Source organism: Pinus tabuliformis, chromosome 5_1, assembly GCF_031772625.1.
Source record: "Pinus tabuliformis cultivar Carrire ecotype Pingquan chromosome 5_1, CPIR1, whole genome shotgun sequence".
Taxonomy (NCBI): Eukaryota; Viridiplantae; Streptophyta; class Pinopsida; order Pinales; family Pinaceae; genus Pinus; species Pinus tabuliformis.
This window is the reverse complement of record NC_142305.1, coordinates 323,050,846-323,058,869: the sequence shown is the minus strand read 5'-3', so window position 1 is coordinate 323,058,869 and position 8,024 is coordinate 323,050,846. Positions and strand designations below refer to the sequence as shown.

The 8,024-nt window shown below is 40.4% G+C and overlaps 1 long non-coding RNA gene across 1 annotated transcript; it reads right to left on the bottom strand.

The window, feature by feature from the left end:
- Positions 1-7,270: 7,270 nt before the first annotated feature.
- LOC149164657 (uncharacterized) lies at positions 7,271-7,998 on the bottom strand. The gene is made up of 3 exons (XR_016260273.1): positions 7,939-7,998; positions 7,516-7,577; positions 7,271-7,359 (listed from the first exon to the last, which is right to left on the bottom strand). It is a non-coding gene; the product is annotated as an uncharacterized LOC149164657 (long non-coding RNA).
- Positions 7,999-8,024: the final 26 nt, after the last annotated feature.

Below are 8,024 nucleotides of genomic sequence, written 5' to 3'. Positions count from 1 at the left end.
CGTACAGTACGCACCCTGCTCAACTGCTAGCCTGCGTACCTCGCTCTGAGTCCATTGAACTGCCTGCGTACCAGTGCACCTGAAACGCTTCGTTCCTGCATACGTACGCACTTTCCTCTTACTGCACCTGCGTACCTCCGGGCATAGATGATTTCAAGACTTCAGAAGTAACCCAGACAGTCAGATCTACAGATTTGAACATGCGCCGAAGAGATCTCGGTCCATCAGTAGATTCGCCTTGTTTAGATCTAGACCAGATCTAGCCCTCATAAGATATTCAACCCAAAAACATGCTCAAGCCAAATGATCTCCTTTGCTTTATATAGGAAGGCTCTTCCTTAAATCATGGATCAATACCACGAGCCGACACCATAATAACACAATACCGTCGGCTAAATACCAAGAGTAAAACATATGAAAACCCCACATGTGAATTTCTTTGCCTTGAAATGTGTGCACTGGGGGTACGCACCTCCTGAACGGGATAACTGCGGGTATGTACGCACTTTATGTAATACTGACCCGCGTGTACGCACCTTATGCAAGGTGTACCTGCGTACCCCTTATTTTCTTCAATATTTGATAGCTGATCATCAATCTCTGCTGCTGACTTGAAGTACTGTGATCTATTACCTGAATGGGTTGCCATCAAGGACAACACTTTAGCCATAATGCCAACAATCTCCCCCTTTGGACTTGATGGCAACCTCAAAACTTCAGCTTCATTCTCCCCCTTTGACATCAAGGGCAAAGGGTTATGTTCCCCCTAAGAACATGCTCCCCTTGAATATGAACCAGATCTGTAACGAGGAACCATAATCCACCATGAAAGAGATAGAGACATATTGCAGCTACTTCCAAGATCTCCTTCTGCACATCCTCCATAATGCCAACAATGCATTATGTGCTCCCCCTGAACCTGTACCATCAATCAGAAGAGGTTCAACAATAAGATGATGCATCAACAACCCCCAGCTTTTGCCTGAGGTATTCAAAAGTGTCCCTAGGCAATGGTTTGGTGAGAATATCAGCAACTTGTTCCTTAGAAGGAACATACTCCAACTTGACCTTCTGTTCAAGCACTTGTTCCCGGAGAAAATGATACTTGATTGGTATGTGCTTGGTTTTTGAATGCATAACAGGATTCTTTGAGATGCTGATTGCACTTGTGTTATCACATAAGATGGGGATTGGTGGTGTACAAGTGATTTGAAAATCTTGCAAAGTCTGCATCATCCAAAGGAGTTGGGTGCAACAAGATGCAGCAGCAACATATTCCGCTTCAGCTGTAGACAAGGCAATCGAACTCTGTTTCTTGCTGAACCAAGATACCAGTCTGGAACCCATAAAGAACGCACCACCACTTGTGCTTTTCCTGTCATCCACGCTTCCGGCCCAATCTGCATCTGTATAAGCATGAAGTGTAAGATCTGTATCTCTAGGATACCATAAGCCATAATTTTGAGTCCCTTGAAGATATTTGAAAATTCTCTTCACTGCCTGAAGATGAGTCTCCTTCGGATTTGCCTGAAATCTTCCAACTATTCCAACTGCATGCATGATGTCTGGTCGGGTACCTGTCAAATAAAGTAAACTTCCAATCATAGATCTGTAGGTTGGTTGATGTACTGCTGCAGATTCATCATTTGCACTGAGGCTACATCCTGTGACCATGGGTGTACATACTGGTTTTGCATCTTCCATACCATATTTCTTCAAAATCTGTTTGAGATACTTGGTTTGAGATAAAAAGATTCCTCCTTCTTTTTGTTGGATTTGCAAACCAAGGAAATATGTCAGTTCTCCTAGCAAGGACATTTCAAATTCTTTCTGCATGACCGAGGCAAAGCTTTGACTCATAGCTTCTTCATTGCTCCCAAAAATAATGTCATCTACATACACAACAAGTATTAGCAATTTGTCATTTTCAACTTTTATATAAAGATTGCTATCTGCCGATCCTTTTGAAAAACCTTGTTGATGAAGATATTTGTCCAAACGGTAGTACCAAGCCCTTGGAGCTTGTTTGAGACCATAGAGAGCCTTTTTCAATCTGCATACAAGATTTGGATCATTTCCAAGAATGAACCCATCTGGCTGTTCAATGTACACTTCTTCTTCCAAGTCTCCATTCAGAAAGGCTGATTTCACGTCCATTTGAAATACTTTGAAGTTTTGAAAACTTGAGAGAGCAAGGAACATTCGGATGGCCTCAAGTCTTGCAACAGGAGCAAAGGTTTCTTCAAAGTCTATTCCTTCTTGCTGCGCATACCCTTTACAAACAAGTCTGGCTTTGTTTCTAATTACTTCTCCATTTTCATTCAATTTGTTTTTGAAGACCCATTTTGTCCCGATAACATTCTTATCTTTTGGTCTGGGAACCAGCTCCCAAGTGTTGTTCTTTTCGATCTGCTCAAGTTCTTCATCCATTGCTTTCACCCAACATTCATCTTTGCATGCCTCTTTCACATTTTGTGGTTCAGTAGAGGAGAGTAATGCCAAATAGCTTGAAGCTTCTGCAACTGTTCTTCTTGTTTGTACACCTACTTCTTTCTGCCCCATAATCTGAGATTCTGGATGGTTCTTCTGAACATATCTGGATGGAGTCTTTTCTTCTATTCTTGTTTGCTCCTCTGGTTCTTCTTGAGGTTCTTCTTCTTCATCATTCTGTCGTTGGGGGTAGCCTTCATCTTCTTCGATGTCTTCATGATGTACTTGCCTAGGAATGTATCCCTTCTCATCAACCACTACATCAATGCTGTCAACAATTCTGCCAAGTATTTTATTGTAGCATTTGTATGCTTTGCTATGTGGAGAGTAACCAAGAAGAATGCCTTCATCTGCTCTAGGTTCAAGTTTGCCAAGCTGCTCATCAGTATTCTTGATATAGCATTTGCTCCCAAAGATTTTGAAGTGCTTTACTGAAGGAGTCCTACCACTCCAGAGCTCATGAGGAGTTTGAGTGCTGTTCACCCGGACATTTGTTTTGTTGAGAATAACAACTGCAGCATGTGCAGCTTCACCCCAGAAAGTTGCGGGAGTTCCTGACTCATCAAGCATAGCACGAGCCATTTGTTGGACTGTTTTGTTCATTCTTTCCACAACTCCATTTTGCTGAGGAGTTATTGCTGTAGAGAATTCTCTTCTTATCCCATGTTCTTCACAGAAATCGAAAAATTCATTTGAAGTAAATTCCCCACCTCTGTCGGATCTGAGGCACTTAATTTTGTGACCTGATTCATTTTCAACCAAGGCTTTGAAGGATTTGAATTTTTCGAATGCTTCATCTTTGTGCTTCATAAGTCCTAACCAGACAAACCTGGAGAAATCGTCAATGAATAATATCAAGTATTCTTCTCCTCGAGGTGTTCTTTTCCTGAAAGGACCGCATGTATCTGTATGTACTAGCTCAAGAGGCATGCTAGCTGATCCTTCTTTCTCTGGAAAGTTAGTTCTGGTTTGTTTTCCAAACTGACATGATTTGCATATGGTGTTGTCAGGAATTTTGATATCTGGAAGATCGCGAACTGCCTGATATTTGCATGCTTTCCTTATTTGTGAAAAGCTTAGATGTCCCAACCTCCGATGCCATAACCAGTGCTCATCATCCTTGCTCAGATAGCATTGTTGTTGTCCTTCTTCAAATATGTACAGATTATTTGGAGTTCTTTTGCCTTTGATCACTGTTTTACCTGTATCAAGATCACGAACAAGACATCCATTTGATCTGAATATAACCTCGGTTCTTTGATAACACATCTGGCTGACACTTAGAAGATTATGCTTCAATCCATCAACATACAAAACATTTCCAGCCTTGACCTTTTCTTTTAATTGAGCAATGCCTTTTCCTTTTATAGTTGCAGGAGTATCATTTCCAAAAGAGACTTTCTTTCCCTTTTCTAGAGTAGAATAAGACTTAAGTTTTTCTTTATCACCTGTCATATGCTTCGAACATCCACTGTCAATGTACCATAGATTTTCCTGTCCCTCTGCATAAAATGCTATCCCACATCTTTCTGTTTGAGGTTCCTTTATTTTCCATGTTTTGGTGCTTGAGGCTTGTTCCTTTTTCTGCTGAAACCTGCTCCTGCATTCAGAGTCTTCATGACCAAAGTTATTGCAAATAGAACATTCAACTTCATTTTCAAGAACCAAAAAGTTGTTATAGGTCATTTTTGTAATCCCCGTCATACTTCTTTGTTTTTGAGATTCCCTAGTCATGATCGTTTTATATGCAACAAATTGAGCTGCTTTGTGACCAAAGTTATGGCAAGAAAAGCATTTTCCATTGAAGAAACTTCTGCGGTTATCAAATCTACCAACCAATTGATTGTAATTTCTATTGTCATCTATTCTTGAACCAAATTGAGAAGATTTTACCTATGGCTGGTTGTAGCTTTTGTTCACCCTTAAGATGGATTGCCCCTGATAGTTTCTATTTGTAATTCGTCCCTGCTTTACCTGATGATCTTCATTGTGCTTTTGCTCATTTCTTCTTGCTGCATCAAGATAACTTTTTGAGGTGGATGCTTGAGAATTTTCTCCATTATAGCCCAGACCTGTCTTGTTTAGAGGAGACCGCTACACATTGATAATCTCATCCAAAGTTTCAGATCCTTTGACAAACTTGAGATTAATAGCTTTTGTTTTCTCAATCTCTTTTCTAAGACCAACAATTTCACCTTCTAATTTTTCAAGATGTTTTTCCTTTTCATCAATTTGAAATTGTAGAGTATCAATGATCATGTTCTTTTCTTCTATACATCTCTTGAGTCTAGTAATTTCATCATAAAGGTTATCCACATCTATAGCATCCATATAATCATCATCTTCAAATGCCATTAACAACTTATATTCATTACCTTGTTCATCTTCATCACTGTTTGATAGACCATCACTATCTTCATGAGTGTAGTAGCTTTTCTTATTTGCATTCTGTTTCTTGTTCCATCTAGCAGGTTCCTTTCCTTTTTCCTTATAAGGACATTTTGCAGCATAATGACCTACTCTTCCACAAGCAAAGCATTTAAAAGGTAACTTACCTCTGAACCTTCCAGAACCCCTTTGAAGATTTCTGACAAAATTTGATTCTTCTTCCTCTTCTTCTGGGACGTGGCTCGCTTCATAATAATCTCCTTTGCCTGATGCCTTGAAAGCAGCTTCTCTTCTGTCTGATGGACCTCCCTTTCTCATTTCATAAGCAGTTAGAATTCCATGTAGCTGAGACATAGTAAGAATTCGTAGATTTTCCTTTTCTTCTATTGCAGATACTTTAGATTCAAACTTGGGGGACAATGATCTTAGAACCTTTTCAACCACAATAGCCTCTTTTATTTCTTCACCCAAATTTTTCATACAGTTAACAACCTCATCTACTCGAAGAAAATAGTTAGCCACACTTTCATCATTATACATTTTGAGAGTCTCATACTGAATTTTGAGAGTTTGAAGTTTAGCACGCTTTACCTGTTCATCTCCTTCATAGCTCGTGACAATTTTGTCCCATATCTCTTTTGCGGATTTATAGTGCATTACCTTCATGAATTCTGATGAGATATACATCCTAACAGAGTACTGACTGCTTTCGCATTTGTTTCATACTTCTTTTTCTCGGCTGCATCTGTAGGAGTAGCTAAAAGAAAAGCGTAGCCTGTCTCTACGATGTCCCAAACTTCTGTACCAAGAGATTGAAGATAGGCAGTAATTCTTACCTTCCAATAATTGAAGTTTGTCCCATCAAAAACCGGTGGCCTGATTGATGCTTCTCTCTCGTAGTTTCTCATGATGAACGATCTACCTTCAAGCGATCAAGCTTCTCTGAAGGACCTGCTCTGATACCAATTGTTGGAAATAATACTGAGAGGGGGGGTGAATCAGTATTATACAATTCTTTTAATAAATCTTCTTTATTTGTTCTTTGAATTATTTTTGCATGTCAGTACCATAAAATAATGAGCATGAACAAAAGAAAACAGATAGTCACACCAAAGAACACAAGATGTAAGGTGGAAACCCAATGTGGGTGAAAACCACCTGCTGCAATATGTCTCTATCTTCTTTCAAATTAGAAACTCCTTTTACAATGGTTTTGTACTGGTGCAGTCCTTTACCAGTACGCAGGCTGCAACCTGCAGAGAGCTACAACTCTCTCTCGTTTTCCAGTCTCTCCTGGAAGGGAGCTACAACCCCCTACTTCTTTTCTTACAAGGACCACTTTTCTTAAATTTTCAAACTGGATCCATAAGCATCAAATGATCATCAAGTATAAGAGAATCACCCAGTCAACTGTAGTAACTAGATCAACAATAATAGGACCAAACCCAGAACACAACAATGATAAACAAAGATTTTAAGAGAAGTAAGCACCCTGCTCAACTGCTCGCCTGCTTACGTAAGCACCCTGCTCAACTGCTGGCCTGCTTACAGTACTCACCCTGCTCAACTGCTGGCCTGCTTACAGTACGCACCCTGCACAACTGCTAGCCTGCTTACAGTACTCACCCTGCTCAACTGCTGGCCTGCTTACAGTACACACCCTGCACAACTGCTAGCCTGCGTACAGTACGCACCCTGCTCAACTGCTAGCCTGCGTACCTCGCTCTGAGTCCATTGAACTGCCTACGTACCGGCCCACCTGAACCCTTCTGTGCCTGCGTACCGGCGCACCTGAAACGCTTCGTTCCTGCGTACGTACGCACTTTCCTCTTACTGCACCTGCGTACCTCCGGGCATAGATGATTTCAAGACTTCAGAAGTAACCCAGACAGTCAGATCTACAGATCTGAACATGCGCCGAAGAGATCTCGGTCCATCAGTAGATTCGCCTTGTTTAGATCTAGACCAGATCTAGCCCTCATAAGATATTCAACCCAAAAACATGCTCAAGCCAAATGATCTCCTTTGCTTTATATAGGAAGGCTCTTCCTTAAATCATGGATCAATACCACGAGCCGACACCATAATAACACAATACCGTCGGCTAAATACCAAGAGTAAAACATAAGAAAACCCCACATGTGAATTTCTTTGCCTTGAAATGTGTGCACTGGGGGTACGCACCTCCTGAACGGGATAACTGCGGGTATGTACGCACTTTATGTAATACTGACCTGCGTGTACGCACCTTATGCAAGGTGTACCTGCGTACCCCTTATTTTCTTCAATATTTGATAGCTGATCATCAATCTCTGCTGCTGACTTGAAGTACTGTGATCTATTACCTGAATGGGTTGCCATCAAGGACAACACTTTAGCCATAATGCCAACATCAACAACTTCAGTTCCTCCATCCTGTGTGCGCTTTGTCAAGGCTTTAATGTCCTCCTCAGACAATACAGAGTTTGGCTTTGGTGTTGCCTAAAAAAATTTATCAAAACAAAAAAGTGTTAGTTCCCTTTTTAACTGTATTGAAGGGTAGGTAATTATGATCTCATTTTATCTTTGATAAATTAATCTTCTAATATCCAAGAGTAAAGAACAAACTCAAGATGAGGATCCAACAAAGTCATATACATGTGAAAAAAGTGGAAGAATTGTAACACCCGCATGTCCACCTACAACAGGAACATCAACTTCTGCAGACAGCATAGGATGACATCAACAACAAACATAAAACTGAGAATTGTATCTAATGTTAAAAAAAGCATGATGTTGGTAAGATCCTGCAGCATATCATGTATTGGGTCTAGCCCAGATGGTTGTGTGCAAAGACTGTTATCCTTCCCACCCGGGTTCAATTCCCTCAAGTGACATCTTGAGCTGACTATATTTCTGATGGCCTTGAGCCCTATGATACCATCCTTGAAATGAGGAGAAGTGCCTGGCATGTTTGCTCAGGATGCATATTTCATGATTAAATTATAAAAAATAAAAATATTTTACAGAATACTAAATATTTGAGAGTAGCTAAGCATAACAAGCCAGAATTTTAAATACCTTCAACAGGAACTCCTGCTTTTGAAGCATAGAACGTCTTTGCGCGGACAACATCAAGAGTTAACACCAAAGAGTTTCTTTTCATT